The sequence below is a fragment of the Pelecanus crispus genome, chromosome 6 (genome assembly GCF_030463565.1).
Source record: "Pelecanus crispus isolate bPelCri1 chromosome 6, bPelCri1.pri, whole genome shotgun sequence".
NCBI classification, from domain to species: domain Eukaryota; kingdom Metazoa; phylum Chordata; class Aves; order Pelecaniformes; family Pelecanidae; genus Pelecanus; species Pelecanus crispus.
Genome location: NC_134648.1, coordinates 40,854,492 through 40,873,462, shown reverse-complemented (window position 1 = coordinate 40,873,462; position 18,971 = coordinate 40,854,492).

Genomic DNA, 18,971 nt, shown 5'->3' with positions numbered 1-18,971 from the left:
GTCACCAATAAGGATGTAGGCTGAAATGAGCTATGCAGAGCTGGTTTGGATCATTCATTCCTGCTACTACAGCAAGCACCTGTCTAGACAGCTGTAGAAAACTAGCTGGAAAATAGTGAAAGTAGTGAAACCAACCTATGACAGTTATTAAGGTGGTCTTCAAGAGCCTATATTTAACATCACAATCAAGAACCTGTTTATGTGTTACTGTTCTACCTAAATTACTTTTCTCATTAGTGATTGTTCAACTAATGGCAACAGTTAAAAAAAAAAAAATCAAATCCAAAACCAAACCAATAAAAAAACCCAAACCAAAAAAATATGAAAAAACAAGAAAATGAAACAAAAAAAGGCTGAATTCAGTACCAGATCCAAACCATTTCTAGTGTTAACCTGCAGTGAGATAAAATTGTAATAACAAGTTACTACAATATAAATTAATCAGGAGAGGAGTGCTTCTTCATTGAAATGAGTTATTCTCAATATGCCAAATCCTCTGTAAAATTAGTCTGCCAGTTTAATCAACTGCATTAAAAGCAGCAAGATGGAATCATGGGTATAGTGCAAACCTGAAACTTCCTTCATCCAGCATCAGTCAAGCCAGTCTGGGTATGTCTACGCACATCAGTATGTATTGCAGAGTTTGCGCTGTCAAGTAAGGAGTGCCACAAGAAATAGCACTATAAAGAGTCTGGAAAGCATAGCTTTATTTAAGTATCATTGCTAAGGTTAACTCTAGTTAATATCTAATTACGTATAGATGCTGGAAACCAGATCTAGGGAGAGGGCAGATGCGACAGTTGATTTTTAACTGTAAATCATTGCAGCAGAATATAATGGTACCAAAAGCAACTGTTTGATACATAATGTTCTCTGCAAGAATAAGTCATGGTTTATTAATATTAATTCAACAAAAACAAACCCCTAAAATTATCATTAATGGAAAACTGTCATATAGTGACCACAATTAGAGTGTCTCAATTTGCATTTCTAACTACAGTAATGAGAACTGTATTCAAATATATTTACTTTTAGTCTACAGCAGAAGCTTATTTAGCCATACTTTTGTTCTAGCTGCTAGCAAAAGGAGCATAGCCAGGGGGTATCCAAGTCCTTTTGAGACTATTGCTGAAGCTTAAAACAAGCTGAAGCTTATGTATATTCTAAATTAATTCTTTGTAATGCATCTACACTGTAAAGTTAAAGGACCATCTAGTAACTCAAACAAAATGTTCTATATACGTGCCCACAGCTCTCAGCCTGAGAAGGTTCAAATGTACACTAACTGAGAGAGTGCAGCGTCATCTAAAGATACTGAAAATACTACTAAACGAGCCAATTTATGTAACATATCTGGAATTCTTAGTACATAATCGGTCAATACCCATGGCTTTTAATATTTGTAAAACCTTCTACTTTTATACTTATAAATGTTTTATAATCTGCTACAATTTTCTATAATGTGCTTAATATATCTCATTCAGTACTCTTTTATTCATAATTCTCTTTAATTCTCTTTAATAAGAAAGACGACACTTTTCTTTTCTTTTGTCAGATATTTTCCTGTCACTTGAACAGCAAAACAGTGTCTATAAACTCTAAAATCTTTCCCACAGAGTCAAGGGTGACAAATAATACGTTAGCCAGCAATGCTACCAGGCAAAATCATTTATGGTGCAGCATGCCATAAGTGTAAAATAGATTTAATATGTAGAAAAACAGTGTATCCTCCAGTACTTTATTTAGAAATGTGTATACAGCATATGGGTAGGTGTCTTTACCATAACCCAATACCTCCTGAAAGCACCCATTTGAGACATGTCACAGAATCCCTTCCTGCTTCTTCATTTTGCCACTCCTTTTACAACAAATCTCTCATTTTCAACTGCCTAGGAAATAAAGTCTTTCAAAGATCCAGAAGGTCATGAAGTGTGAACAGAATGAATCCTTTATATAGCAACTTGGATGAATAAAGCATTTTTTCTTCTGTAAACATGAATTTCACATAAAATTTTATTTTCTGACAAATATTTTTCCTTTGACAGAGGAGAATATTATAGCTTATAGCTATGGGAAAATAGCACTTCACTTTCAGAAATCATTGAAAATGCCTACTACATTAGCATACAACAATTTCATGAACAGTTTTTTTATATTCTGGAAAATGTTTTTCATTAGAAGTCAAAATGCATGCAGACTTGCTTTTGATTTTAATAGAAGAGTGTGGGGTTTTCCATGCAAATAATTTTTAGTCTATACTTCCAGAATCTTACAAAGGAAGATAAAATGTTAGTGTTACTAAGCATAAAAAAATGCAGTCCTTTAGGAAAGATAAAATGACAGGGATTGAAATAAGCTATTCAGTGAAAATTTGTCTGCAAATTTGTCAAAGCCCTGGCCAAAGACTCATTTTTAGGTAGTCAATCATCTGTGGTATTTGAGTTCCATCCAATGGAGTCCATCTGCTTTCAGCTTTCCTGTCTTTCACAAAGCCCAGCCGCTGCAGTGCCCTGAGTTTCTTGGCACATGATGTCAGAAGTTCCTTTCTAACATTGTTAGCTGTGAGTTATCCTTGTTAAGTGCATACAAGTCCTTCAGTTTGCAGATCAGACTCATCCAGCCAACTTCAAGTCTGTACCTGACACTAGGAAAAAAATAGCTGTGTGGATTTGCTTAGTTGTGTGCTAGTCCAGATATTAGATATTTTAAAGTCCTATGTGCGGAAGCCAAAATCATAATATGAAAACATGGCTGGAGTGTTTTTTCTTACAAGCATGGTGTGCAGATGTAGACAAAATTAATAATATATGTACAATTTCTTCATGGTTCTTGAGCATTTTCTAAGAAACTGTCAGTCTTCTGACTACAGAACATCTCATCATCAGCTCAGTGTGAGACCACATAACGTGAGGTACAGAGAGGGTCTCTTCTACAGCTTTTGACCCTCAGTTTATCTAAGATATTAAAATATTTTTCTTTTCTTTCTTCAAAACCATTTCCTTTTGCATTCTCTCCTATGTCAAGGTTCATCTGTCTGCCCTACCAGTCTTCTTTATTCAAAAGGGTTGTGTTATCACTTCATCTTCAATGGCTTCAGGAAAAATGTTTCTAAGGTACTGCTCTGCTTCTGGTCTGTTAGAGCACCACGTACTTGGGGTCTGAAAATCTTGTTGACTCACCTTTAAAACAGACACCAGGTGTCACCATTTAGAGTTTAAAAGAATGATTTAAGGTTAAATTGAAACCTAAAAGACAAGGATAAAGACTGATAATACATTTTTCTATGAAATTGCAACCAAAATCTTCATAATACTATTGTGTATACAACGTCAGTAATACAATTAAACAGCAAGAATTGTCACAAGTTTCACTTTGGTTAAATTCATTAGTAACTTACATGAAGTCTTTAAGCCTGGTTATTGGAATTACCATCAGCGTAGTCCTTTCTTTTTAGAGTTCACAGAAGGCTCAAGTTCCAAAATAACTGGGTTACCTGTTGCTTTCTTCACGCTACATAAAGACAAAAAAAGCTCAATAGATTGCAAATGTCATTGTATTTCATTAGCACTCTGCTTTTTTTAAAAAATAAACATCTTTTTATTAGGGAGAATGTCATAGAGGAGTTTTCTATTCAATGAAAATGTTGTGGCAGTGTTTTGGTTAAATTGGCTAAGATGAGGAATGAGACTCTAGTCCTTTGTTCCTGTCAAGTTGTGCTGTCAGCAAGCAGTTGGCAGAAAGAAATTCTCCAGGTGGTATAAAGCTGTCATAGTAGCCAGCCCATAAAATAGCTCTGACCTAACTGTTTACCCACATAGGAGCATAAGCAGTATCACTAGCAAATAATGTCCAGAAATACCAAGTCAGTTTTCAAGGAGTTTTTGAATAGTCTTTTATTTTTTAGTGTTGCTTTTAGGATTCAAGATTGTTCAGTTAAGCTTAATTTTTCTAAAGCCATGAGGACTGAGAAAATCTCTCTTTAATAAAGAAAAGTTGAGAATCTGTTAAATGAATCCAAGGGGTGCTTTAAGACTCATAAGACAGGTGATAAGAACATGAGGTCAGAAGTGAAGAGTTGTGTTGCAGTCAAATCTTATGACAGAATACTGCTAGTCTAAGGTTGCAGGCATGGAGGGGGTGGTGCGGGTTGCAGAAAAGCTGGTTTAATCAATCCAAATTTCCTCCATTTTTCTGGGCCCATTTGTAAGACCACATGGTAAACAAAATGAAGGAAATTTTCTTTTTTTTTCTTTTTTTTTTATAAGGTTATTTTTCAAACAGAAATGTTCCCTGACTTTCCACCACGCAGATGTAAAAACTGATGTGTTAGCACAATGTAATGGGTGATGCAAGTAGTACTTGGCAGGGGCTTAAACAGTTCTGCTGGTGAATATACACCAGTTTAATTATTTATGGGCCTATTACTTATGTGACATATTACTGCTGTAATCTGATGAACAGTTAGTGATGAACTTTGGTCTCATCATTTATACCTTCTTTTAGTAAGTAACTGCGCACTTAAACTCACTGAAGAACTCTATGGAACTATCACCTGTTAAACTGTATAGCAGCTTTACATAATGCAGATCACTTTTACAGGGCATACATTAAATGAAGCTGAATAACACGTTTCAGTCTTCTCATCTTTCTGCTCCACTTTTTCTTCTTTCTTGTTTATATTCTCTAGACCTTTATATCATTTGTAATGTCCATTTTACCTGCCAGCAGTAAACTTTTTAAAAAAAAAGAGAGGACAAACACTGGATCCTGGCTGCACTGAGAATGTTCGATGTTAACTAATATTTTGGCTCAAGAACATTACTATTCTTGTTTGGACGTCTAAAACCTAGTATCAGAAACCAGAGTGGAAGGTAAGTTTCAGTCAAAATTTTTTGCCTGTCAAATTTCAAGGAAGAAAATTTATGCTGAAAATCAAAACATAAAAAATTATCTGTACTGAAAAGCAGGGATTTTTTACAGTTTTGCTATTGTGAGATTGTAGATCTTCTTAATGGACACTAATACAGCTGAAGTGGTATTAAGAAAAAATATTCCTTTCAATGGGAAATAAAAAAATGGTAGAACAGTTCTGAAATTAGGAGTGGAAAGCTGGAAATCCTCTATAACTGCTTCACTACCCACATTTAGAATATGCTCTCTGGTGTTAATAAAAGCCACCTGCAATAATAAAACAAGCTTAGTTAGGCCACTATAAAAATAAGGTAATGTATAATTTAACAAAGCCAGGATGTTATTGACTTTAGAACTAATCAGGAATCAAAATGTGTTTCCAACAATCAGCTTAATTTACTTCTGACTTTATCTGAATTGACGTGTTCCTTTGGAATGTTTTTGTTTAATAAATCAGCAATTTCTAAAAGAAACCTTTCAATGTAATATTTTCAACAAGCTCTAGCCAGCATTGTGGGATTTTTGTTTATTTCCTTGACATCATAATTCTTCATTCTTTTAGTTAGTTTATAAATACTGTTAATGAAGAAAAATTTTTATAAAAAAAGGAAGGTAAGAAAGGTCTAGATCGCAATCTGCCAACTTCCTAGCACAGAACAGAAACTGCAGTACAGTACTTCTAGCTGGGTCAGGCACACATCTAAATAGGTATTTACTAAAAATACAGAAGTTAATTTTTTGGTGTTTAAGCTGAAGCTAGTAGTGATGCAATGGCTTAGAGTTTCACTTTGCAGAAGCCTGGTCAAGCAGCTATTCCGTGGGTGCTGGGAGTAGTTCCCTGGGAAGCTTGCTCACTGCCACACAACTGGCAGGGTTCCCTTGAGGTCTCAGCTGCCAACTCAAGCAAGGACGTAAGTCAGCCAGTGACTTCACATTTTGCCCCATTTAACTCCTAGGTTCTTGAAATAGTTTGAATGTAAGCATGGGGACCTGAACATGCATGGCCTTGTTTTTATTTAACAGTATAGTAAGAGGTTCTCATGCAAACATCCTTTATGAACGGACTTGTTTTCTTGTGTGAAAATTATATAATAGCTTGAATGACCAAAAGGAGGAGCTTCTTTCCACAGAGAGGATCTGTGCAGCATGCCGTGGGAAAGCCATCCAGGGTCCATCCAATGCTACATGAGTGTGGGGTTCTTAGCACCTGAGGAGAGGTGAGATTTACTCACTATCTGTATTTGTATTCTATCCTATTAAAACAGCTATTTTATTACACCATTTGTTGTTGGACCCCTCTTCTTGAGATAAAGAAAGAACCCTGCACCATCGTTTTTCTCCCTCTCTCATCCCCCAACCCTGGTACAGAACACATGGACTAATTCCATAACTTCGAAACTTTCAAAATCTCTTGCTGTGCTTTGAATGTTGCTGTAACACACAACAATATGAGAAAGGACGTATTTTCTTCATCTTTCAAGTGGTCCTAATTTGCAAGTGGGAGTAGCTATAAATTTTTTTCTTATTCCTGATACAGGCAGCCTCATGTATTGAGCAGCCCAAGATTTTTCTCAGCTGGGCATGCTAACAGAATTGTGGATGAATTTGTTATAATGGGGAAAATTCTGCAATGTAAATCACTCTAGAAAACTGAAAGAAATATGATTCTCCATAATTAGGGAGAAATTACATGTATTCTGTTTGGTACCAGTCCAGTTTCTTCAACCAAAGGCAGTTGAAGCACACAAAAAAATATTTACTGTCAACTTAAAATATTTGAAACTATTTGCATTAATTCCTACACAAACAGCACCCCTGGAGTTAGACAGCAAACGATGTCTCTGGCAATAGATAACCAGTAATTACTTTTTTCCTGAAACCACATTAATGTTCTAAATAATGCAGCCACTTCTGTGTTAAAATTTCATGAGCTTGATTGTAATTATTCTTCAGTTTGTGGCAGTCTCGGCTCTACAGAACACTCTACAAGGCCTGCTCCAGATCTAAAAATAACATCAGCTGTGCCTGCTTTGTCCTTTTTTGACACTGGAAGAGTGTAAATATGGATGGAAAATCCACTTTCCATGTTATTAAAAGGTTGCCAGCTATGCACAACTACCACATTTGATTTAAAGATGTTCTCTACTCATTTTTTCCCTCAAAGTCGCTAAGTGAACAAGCGAACAAAAACCCCTAGACAGCCTGTTATTAAGAAAAAACAACTTTTGAGAATTACCTGGGGGCAGGGAAGGACAAGTTGTGACCTCAGCATGGAATTACAAGTTCACAGCAGAACCCCACAGGGAATAGGCATGTAATGGACTTTACTGCTGGCCTGAGAAGGAACAGAATTCTAGTCTTTCATGCAATTGGTACATGTGTGGAAGCCCAGCCTTTCCCTTCTTGGGGTATTTGACACAGTTTCCTCAAATAGAAAAGTTAAAGTAGGCTGTAACAATCTCTGTTGGCTGAGTTAGCTTCTTACAAGAACAGCCAAAATCCTGGAAATTCCTCACTATTTCACGGTACTTATACAGGAAGACATGAAATACAGCCAGGTCTTATCACACAGCTTTCTCCTTGTATTTGTGGAAGTACGTGTTACATATTTGAGCAACTTATGTGTCCTGAGGCTTGAACCAATTCCTATTTCAATAGGAGTGGTGGTGGGATCTCCTTCTTCCTTACTGCCTTACTACTTTTTAGAAGTAGACCCTTTTTTCCTAAGATTTCTAATCTCTCTCTTAACTTTCTCTTCAAGTGATTTCTTGAAAATTGGCACACTTCAACTACGTTTATCTTCAACATAATTGTTTATAATTTAATCCTTTAAGATAATCTTGGGAAAAAGAGCAAGTAGAATTAGTTTTACAGGGCATTCTGCAAAAGGGGGTGCTGGTCCATTATGGTCTCCGTAAGAAAGGCACTCAGACTCTGCAAGGTATTTTAAATGCCATTTATTAGACCTAAAGGTGTAAGAAGAGAATAGCATAGACAATCTTACATCCCTTTAGTTGCTGGGAACCCATGCGCAGCATGCGATGCAGACCCTGTCCATAGAAGAGATTCTCCTCTTTCGGTCATTTGCGATATTATTGGATATTCTTAAAAGGAAATGATTCGATGTATCATTTCTACAGTCAAACAGAAGTGATGTTCACAGGAGAACTTCTTGCTGCACTTTCAGATAAAAACAAGGCCATGCGGGTGGTATAATCGCTGGCACCAAGTGGGAGCTGGCTGAGGTCATCCTGCGGCCAAGGGATTTATGCTGCACCACACAGCCCTGAAGGCCATGCTGGATGTGCAGGACAGCACAGGTCTGGACATACTCAGGATAATTTTTATGTGGCTCACAAACTCCTCAATATGCAATTATCAGGATCAATACACAGGGGAAGGTGAAGCATCTGCTGACAAGCCAAAGCCAGTGATAGAAATCGGAATACAGGAGAAAATGTCTAAAAAGGAAAAACAAAAATTTCCTGAGTCTATCCTAGGGGAACAATGGATACTTAATTTTCAAAATATCACTTTTGCAGATACTCTTTTGCAAAATAGGAACAATATGAAACTTCTTTTAACTTGCACAGCTTTTTTGAACTGTGGGCTTTTCATTTTATTCCCAGACTATTGACCTGAAAGTGCTCACTACAGAAAATCAAGCTATTTCACATGGAACAATCTGCCTTTCATTTTCCTTAGGGGTGGTATAATCATCAGGTTCAATTCAACAAAAGCGTAAGTATGTTTCTACCTTTAAATACAGGTCAAATAATCTATTAAACATTTCCACTTCTGGCTTTCTGCGTTTATTTCACCTGATACTTTAACAGCTAAGTCAAACTGACATTTCATTCCAATCACTGAAACTTCAAATACATTTTGCTACTCATACATTTAAAATCTTTGTTGACTGGGAGATCAGGTATGGGAGATACTGTAGAGGAACAAGTGAAGGTAATGATTTCAAATCCAGCAATGTCAATTTTAAAAGACAGAAGAGTGGTCCCAGCTAAGCAACTTTGGGCCACAGTGCGTTTAGCTTCTCTGTAAATCCACTCTAAACACATGTAGCTTCTCTATATATGCTAAACATAAGTATATATTTATTATTACCTTGTCTTGCAATTCACCCATCAGACCTTATCTTCTGTGCTATTACTACTGTATCTGTGCTGTTTTAAATGATCTGATATTGCCATTGTTTTTGAAGATTTTGACAAAATATTACACCTTTTGCTGTATGCACAGAATAAAGGTGAAGAAACAGTTCGGAAATAGAGGAGTTTGACAGGACAGTGCCTGTCAAAAAGAAAAAGCAACAAAATCTATTGGTCAGCTTTCAAAATCTCAGTAGTGCAAAGGTCAGAATATTTCTTCAGCTGTTGGAGGACACCATAGGAACAGATAATCTGCTAAACTTCAATAGCTGCAATCTTTTACAGATTATTAAAGTTGCAGGATTTAGGGGTACATACTATTGATTCTTTTGCCGTTGTGAGTAGAACACCAAAGAGGAAATTACTCTAGTTGTCTGGAGAATTCATCAATGCCATCAAAATTTCATTCAGAAATAAATTACATTAATGTTCTATTACAATACTCTAGTATGTGTCCAAAGTGTGTGGATGTACTGTAGATGATTTTTTAAAAGTCAAGTCACTTGTTAAAATGTTATACAACTGGAAAAGAAAAAATACTGATACGATCTTTTCAAACTAGCAAAAGGCTGATTTAACTTTTGTTATTGTTCTACTGTGAGCACTTGGTCAGAAAAAACCCAGCATTTTTAAGTAGCTTGTCTTACAGAAACTGTTGAGTTTATAGTAACATTTAATGCAGAAAAGTAGTTTCTTCAGGCTAGCACAACATGTTCTATCTGCTCAGAGCTAAAAATAGTGCCACTCCACTGAGAACACTCTGTATTCACTAAATTTTTAATTTCTCGTCTATAGGACATAGTAGGAAACAAAAATCACAATTCTTACACTATATATAATAGAACATACTGTATAAGCAGAACACTTGGGAGTTCATTGTGATAGCCTTCCTGTTACTGAATATTTTTCATTGTGAGTAGTCCTACTGAAGGCAGTTTATGAAGTCAGGAAATTAAAATCCAGCTCTCTATTAATTCCTTACACCAGTAATTTATAACAGCTAATTCCCTTAAGCAGGTACTTTTCTCAAGTTTAATGCACTACAAATTACAGGGAAAAGAGACAATCTCACAAGGATCTTAGTAGTATTCTGAGACTTCAGGGAAGTGAAATACTGAGGCTGACATAATAGTGACATAACAACTGTTTCCCATGCACATTTTTTTCAAATTTCAACTCAAATGATAATTTAGCAACAATTGCCAGCTACATAATAAAAATGTCAGTGATCTGTGAAATCAGTCAAATTCTGCATTCCAGAAACAAATAATGCTGTCGTCCCCTCAATGTCATTGCATTTTGTGTTTTATAACACTTTCCTTTGTAAGTGTTCCCAAATGACTTGAAACATTCATATGTTTTACAAAGCAAGTTCTGTTTTGAATAAATTTGGTAGTACAAGTACCAATTGCACCTTCCTCTTGTTACCCAAGATATGCATTCATTGTGTTTTGTAGCCTTCATTAAAATTTAATGTCTGGAATAAACCAGAATATCCAAAGTGTGTACACATTTAAATTAAGTATTTTTGATCCAAACTGAAATCAGCCAGGATATGGGGTGCAGTTACCTGTGTAACTACAGAATAAGTGAACTTTAACAAAGAAGGAATGTGCTGTTAACGAGAGCAAAAAGGAACAGAGTGAAGCTACTGAAGTCAATTACATCCACTATTTTCCAAATCAAAAAGCCAGTATGAATGTGATCTGTGGGACACTTTGGATTATAAGAAGACATATGTCTGTGAGTATCTTTATTTACATTAATAAGTTTATTATCATGCAAAAAACAATTTGCATGTGCTTGGATGCAGAGATGAGATTCTCCTAAACTGCCCATGAGGGTTGATGGAAGCCACTACAGTAGGAGTATAGGGCAGTGCCCAGAGCCAGGTCCTCAGCAGTGTTGGGGCACTTTCTGTACGTGACTACAACAGCTCTGGAAGCAAGCTCTAGTAGCATTCCCGGAGCAGAGAAATGAACAAAGTCATCTTCCTTGGCTTGTGAAAGACTCAAGAAGAAATACTGAAAGGAATTAGTTGTTTCTCTCCCTTAAACCTCCTGCCATAATTTCTCTGTGCATGTGCAATGGTTTGTCCCACTCTTACCAGACCCATTTTGGCAGGTACTGTAGTCTGGTGAGAAGAACTGGGTTTGAAGTTTGGCTAGTGCAAGTTTAAGGGGACAGTCTCAATTTCTGGATTCCTGAAGGGCCATGCCAAGGAAGAAATCAGCATGGGCTATCAAGCTCTGGTGAACTTCCTTCCTTTCCACGACATGCCCCACATGGAAGACAAGTGTTTTAAGTAGCTGATGCAAGTAATTACGGACATTCATTCACTGTTTGTGACCTGACCAGAACAACCAGACAAGACCAGTTCACAGCTTTCTCCTCTGTAACTCCCATTAACACAAACTACATGTTTATGTGCAGTTCTAGAATAATATAATAGCTTGAAGAGAAGATTTCTGACCAGTAGTTCCTTCATATTTTGCGGGTTAAGTAGAGTTTGTTTTTACCAAGTCAGCCAAGTTCTTGTGACACTGTTAAAGATTGAGGCCTTTTTAAAGTTGTCTAGCAAAATGTATAAATGATGTCCCACTGTAACTTAAGGAAGATGAATAAGCACAACAAAATTTCCATAGATAATGGAAGATAAATAAAGCAACACTATAACAGTGGATATTTTCAAAAGGGGAAAAAATCTGGAAGATATTTGTTAGATGTCTGTTGCATGTTTACCTGTCTTTTTCATAAAAATCCATGCATAAATTTGCAGTATATATCCTAACCCGTGCCACAGGTTTTAACTAAAAAAGCAAATTGAGAATTACACTTTCATATACATTTAGCAGATTATTATATACAAATTCTTCCTCATTTAAATCAAAATATAAAGGAGCACAGGACAGCACAAACAGTTTTCATGGCATTCTGTCATGGCAGATGTAAGATTTTTAAAAATATTCATTAGAATGTTCTTATATTTGGAGGGAATAAAGAAGAAAAAACCTATAGGTGGAGATAAGATTCATGTTCATATCTAAACAGTCTTATAAAGCTAACTATTTTTTAAGTTGATAAGTTGATTTGAAGTGTGACATACATGCACTACTTGCAAATAGGCACCGTGTTAGGAGAGAATTCAAGCTTGTTTCTTTTGACTCCATCTCTTGAAAAACAGATTGTGTGAGACTGAAATCTCCCTTGCTGCCCTTTTTTTGTTTAAACTAGGAGTACTAGGAAAAATTCCATCTTGCTACACTATTTTATGTGCTGTCACATTGTGAGAACAAAATCCATAGTTACGAGCTACCTGTCAATTAAAACATATGATTTTAAATTTATCTGTTTCTACATGTTTAACAAAAACTAATTAGGCCCCAGAATGTGTCTCTGAGCTAAATACTATTACTAAGTCCGTCTTTTAGAGCTCTGCTAAAACTGTAACCAGGAAAACCTTTCTTTCACTTCTTAGAAGGTCAGGGTTGATAAGCTTCATAAGGTAAAATTATCCTTCTGTTAAATCGCTAGAGCAAGACAAGCTGTTGGAAGCATAGATGTCAGCGATTAAGTGAGGTCATCAACAGAATTCCTGCTTGCAGTTAATCTTGCCTATATTCTTATGAACATAGCCATATGCCTTACATTATATAGCCATTGACTTGTCAGTTAAGACAAGCCCTGACTGTACCACCCTTTCTAACATGTGGCTTTCTACAGATCATCCTGTTACTGCCCTACTAGTTATTCCAAGTCTAAGCCACTCATTTCTGCCAAACACAACCAAATATCTTCCTACGAAGGCAGGAATGTTTCCTTCCACTTTCTTTAATAGTCTTCTTTCTTCTAAATAATTTGAATGCATTCTCCATTATTATTTTCATATATTTTTTCATATAGTCACACCTCTGCATTATTTTAGATTAAAGAATAATAACTATCAAGATATAAATTTCCTACCTACTTATAGTGTATTATTTTGGATTTCTTCTCATAGCTTTGTCTCATTGCTGCCTCTTATGATTTTAGTCTTTGCTTAAATTGAAAGATTTGAGTATTCAATGACTTTTAAAGATATAAAGAGTATTTTTAGTTACTTAATCTGACCTGAAAAATACAGGACATCAAATTTTACCCAGTGACTTCTCCAACTTGCTTGTTCTTTGTAAGTTGAAGCTTATATTTTAAAAAGAGATAGACTGTTGATTGAGTTCAAATGATATACCTTTTACAGCGCCCTTGTCAACAGTGTTCTGTTAATAATTTTAATTTTCTTTCTAGTTCAACTTAAAGGAATTTAGCTTTCAGCTATTAAATCTGTAAATGCTTTCAGCTACTACAAAAAAAACTTTATAGTACTAGATACCTTCTACTGTCAAAGTAATTATAAACTAATTAAGTCACTTTAACCCTCTTGCCTTTGAGCTAAATAAACTGATTTTTTTAAATGTAATTAAAAATTGAGAGATAAACCACAGTTCAAACCCCTCATTCTGCAATATAAAGAGAAAAGTCTCTTACTGTATATAAATAGTATAAAACTTTTTTTTCCCCTAACATAGCAATTGAATACACAGTCCTTTGTGTTGCTCAAGACTGTGCATCAGATAACTGGAACTGAATCCTGACCACAAACCAAAAAAGCAAACTGGTCATTAAATCACTGATCCTCAAGAAACAGTTATTTGAGACACACTAAAGAGACTAAACAAAATGCCAGTAATATCTATTAATGTTAAACATCTTCTCATTCTTCTCATTTCTCAGATGTACAATCCAATGCATATGGACTTGATAAATGAAAAATGAAATCATTACCTTTGTAAGGTTCTCATATGATCTTCCTGCCAATCACTAGCACTGCTACCAGGTTCCTAAAAGTTCTGTGTTTGTGTGCTTCTACTCTCACAATCTTAATTTAAGAAGTGTAAATTTAAAAAGCAGGAAATGAATGCTGAGCCTATCTCAATGTTCATTTCAAGCATGCTGACTACAATGCATTTTACAAAATCTATATTCATAAAAGTAACTATAGCAATAATTTTTTTCCCAGGCAATGAACTTTCAACGAGTTAAGTAGATATTTTCTGCAGAAACCCAATATCCAGCACCATGGCTTATTCCCTTGGATCCAAGATGCTTTGAGTCATCTCTGTAGATCCAATCCTGGGAAGATCTGTGAGATCCACTTCCTTAGCACCTGGTCTGAGGTCTCTGTAGACAATCTCAGAGTTGCATTGGGACATTTTAAACATGTTGGAAGTCAAGGGTAAGGGCAGGATGTGTTTGTTTTCTTCAAGATCTTAACTTTCTCTTCTTCCCTCCAACAGTACAGTAAATGTGAGATTAGACACTGCATAGAAGTTAAGCTTCAGCTTTTTGTATCAGTATTGCTCTTCTAAGCTATCAAATGTGGTGATTTTTTCCATGACTATTTGAAATTGGAAAACATCTGCTTGAGAAGGAAACATCTACTAGCTGAAAAGGTAAATAATGACTTGTGTATGGTGAACGTATATGGGGGTTTTCTGTGTATATACATCTTAAATCTGATCAGCAAGTCAAATAGTTAATAAATTGCTTGCCTTACTTATTCTTTATTTGCTTATGAAAAGTCAAGCTACAAGCAGAACAATTTTGCCATGACAAAGTTTTCTATGTCAACAATGGAGTTGTCTATATTATTGTTCCTTGAGTGGCTAGAAAAGGATTTAAGCAATATACAGTTTTCAGGGCTGTTCCAGTTATGAGAGGCAGTATAATTTTTCACAAAGCTGGACTCTATGCTGGACTTCAAATGTTGGAATAATATTATGAAAAATATTTGGTTTGCTCAGCCTAAGCCACATATAGGATCACTAACTCATCTGCTCTGACCTTACTGCTCCCTGTGAAAAGGCTTAGAAATTGCTAATGACTCTCTGGGAGCTGTGGATTTTCACTTGAAATTGCTCTTTACATTTCTATAAAGTAAGATAACAGTCTGAAAGACATTGTTACTTAATGCATTAACCTTTGAAAGTTGAAAACATCAAGAAACACTGAAAAGACAAATCAAAGACTAGACAAGTAAAGCATAACAAAAGAAGATAAAGGCACACCTCGCAGGAAGGGAATGGCTGGACCGTGTATATGAAACTATTTGCATGAGAGATATACATACAATGGGTCATGAGATAGGTGCGTCCAACCACGTGATTTTAGAGATGCCACGTTCTGGGAAGAACATGATTCCCAGCAGGACGCCTTGGAGCAGAAGTCTGACCTGCCTTCTGCTCGGGGACCACAACAGCTTGGCTCAGTTGCATGAGAGAGCCTGCACCAGTCTCCTACCTGGGCATGGATCAGAAATCTTGTCTCTACAAGAGAATCTACAAGGGAATCGCTGGGGAAACCCCTTGCATAGCATATGTAACTAGAGACATGCATCACTTGGATTTCTTGTCCGTGCTCACTCCACTGGCCACTCTCAGACAAGGAGTCTTGCCAATGACACTGGTGTCTTGGGTGAAGTTTTCAGTCATCCTCAAGCAATTGACCATATTTATTTTTAAGACATTCTCTTCCCATTCATATATTATCAATTTTATATGTTATGGTGCATGGTCCCTGAATCCTATCTACAACTATCTCTACTATGATTGCTAATTTGTTCTTTACAGACATTCTGACTATTTATGGCTTATCCAGAAAGTTGTAAAGATTCTAAAGCTGTCCATTTAGGAACAGAAAATATTCAGAATAAATCTGTCTATGTAGCTTGAGAAACAGTCTCTGAGACATTAGAGGATAGCTGGCTCTATGAAAGTGCCCTTTTAATCTTTGGAAACTCTTTTAAAGTAATTTAACAATTACAACTAAGTGCTTTTTTTGGTTTTTTTGAGTAGTTAAGATTTCAAAAATGCCAACCTGTATGAACAGCTAGAAGTTGTAATACTTTCAGTTAGCAGCAACTGTGTAGTGGTTGGATCTTCTTTTTTCTTCTCTTCCAGCTCATCTGCAGCTAACCCATCAGAACAATAACTCTGGAGGGACACAGAAAGCTTCCTGCCAACTCTCTAGCGTCTCATTCTCCCAAGCTTCTGTCAGTCATCTTTCAGTCCACATGGGCTAAAATTACCACTGGTCCTGCTGAGCATCCTGATTGATCCTCCAAGGTCTCCCCTCCTCTCCTTCCCCTTCAGCACTACTTCAACTCTCAGATGACGCAGCATAACCTCTAAGACAGTCTCCTGCAGCTTGCACTGCCTCCTGCTTCCAGCAACATGAGAACAAGGAGCCAACAGAGATTGGCATCTATTCTTCTTTTAACATAGGAATCTGAGAAGAGAGAAGCATGCCCTTCAGACCCTGGCTGTGAGTCATTAACCTACATCAATTCTCCAAGACAAAGCTGAAGACTTCTCCTAGGTGCTTAGATAAGAGAATCTAATATGACTATTTAGATGACAGCTTATATACAAGTAATTCTCAGAAAAAAATTAGTAAAATCTGAAACCCCTGCTAGCCATACCAACTCACCCATATACAAATGCAGAAGCACTCCTAACATTGGCACTGGCTGGGGAAAGAAGGCACTTTATATTAGAAGGCTGTTGAAATCCAAAATATTTGCAGATTTTTGAACTGCTCTCTCTATCCTTGGTAATTTTTTCCCTTCTTCATCAAAGGAAAAGAAAATCTTGGGAAGACAGTTTTCACATCCTGTTTCCCATCCAGTGACCAATGATGGTTTCTTTGTAGTGGCTGTCTGGTAGTGTGTGATTGCCAATCACAATAGACTTGTATACCCAACTAGCCTCTTTCCACGCAAAATCTTAGTGGAAAAAAGCCTGAAGACATTTTTCCTCCATGTAAATAGTTGAAAACATAATCTGCCCCGAGTTATCTACCTTTCCCATGGAGAAAAATCTCCAAATTTGATTTCTAATGCAATTTCATTGTGTTACAAACCCATCTTCTTTGCCTGTGAATTCATAACCTTGAAGAAAATTATTTTAAATGTATTTACAGTCTCAGTGATGAATGCATTTTATACCATGTCCAGCCACTGGAGTGTAAAGTCAGGGACAAATGTGTTCGGCATTCCTTGGTACATTACAACCTCTTACAGCTCATAGCTCAAAAAACAGAGACATTTCCTCAACTTTCTACCAAAGCTGTAGAATGCATCTATCTTCATAACCCACTGCCTCCTCTTTCATACCTGGTAAAAAGTCTCATTAAAATTACAAAGAAGTCCTTGCCATATAAACTATTCTCAACATGAAAAAAAGGTAAAATTTTGCCCTGAGAAAAAAACCTGCCAGGGGAGATTTGCCTACTGCATGTTCTCAGTACATATCCCAGCAAATAAAGTTGACTCTTTTGTCTGAAGGCTCAGTGGTTTGTATAATCTTTATGCCACTTATCCCTGTGTTTTAAAATAAATATTTGCCTTGTAGATAAATACTCTGGAATTTACTTTTGTTCATAGTATTAATATTAGCATATAATAACTTTTTTATGACTTTGAGCCTTTCAGTGGCTAAGAAAGTTGTACTAACAGGTTTATGCTTCAAGCCACGCAGAACATAGAAAAATATTTATAGAAAACTACTTAACTATCAAAGCCATTTAATATAGAAAACATGGAATGTTTGTACATAATGAGTTTCACTTAAGAAACATTTCTAGAAAAAATATTAATACTTTCTTGTCATCAATAGAGTATAAAAACAAGAAGATACATGAGTTCATGTGGTAAATTGTTCATTAAATAAGGTTTTTGTAAGTTTTCATGCTCTGATCTTGTAGTGACAGCCTTCCTGATCTACAGGCAAAGAAACTATGATGTTAAGAGACAACAGAATTGTTTCTTTAAGTTTCCCTTACTGTCACTGTCTGATCACATCAGTAGTGCTTGGCAGCACAGTGAATAGCAGTGATTATATTCAAAATACAGGTGGTTCCTCTGGAATGCTGAAACCATAACTTTTTTTTTTTTTTCCAAGCACATACTTTTTACATTGACTTTATGTTATTTTTATGTGCTCCATTAGCAGTGGAGGTATTCCAGATATAGCAGCTAAAGAATATAGCTACTGGAAAATACACTTCAGTGTTTTTAAATGAGAAAAAAAAAGCTCTTTCTAAAGTGTAATGGTTGTCTAGTGACACTGGGTTGTGTTTTAGCCCCTGTCAGCAACCAAGCACCTCCCAGCTGCTTGCTCACCATCCCCTCCTCCTGCGGTGGGATGAGGGAGAGAATTGGAAGGGCAAAAGTAAGAAAACTCGTGGGTTGAGATAAGAACAGTTTAATAATTGAAATAAAATAATAATAATAATAGTAATAGTAATAATAATTTTAATGAAAAGGAGAACAACAAGAGAAAGAGACAAAACTCAGGGGAAAAAAAAAAAAAACCCAAGTGATGCAACCGCTCACCACACGCTGACTGACACCCAGACAGTCCCCAAGCAGTGTCCGCTGCCACCCAGCCAACTCCCCCCAGCTTATATACTGATCATGATGTTGTATGGTATGGAATATCCCCTTGGTCAGTTTGGATCAATGGTCTTGGCTGTGCCCTCTCCCAGTTCCTTGTGCACCTGGCAGAGCATGGGAAGCTGAAAAGTCCTTGACTAGAGTAAGCACTGCTCAGCAACAACCAAAACATCAGTGTGTTATCAGCATTATTCTCCTACTAAATCCAAAACACAGCACTATGCCAGCTACTAGGAAGAAAATTAACTCTATCCTAGCCAAAACCAGGACACGCTAATAAAACACAAATGAAAGGAAAAGCACTCAATATTGTTTAACAAGCAATGTCTGTGACTGTGTCTCCAACAAATGCCTTAGAAACAAATGTTAGTGAGCATTTGATGTTAATATTTTCTCAAAGGGATGTT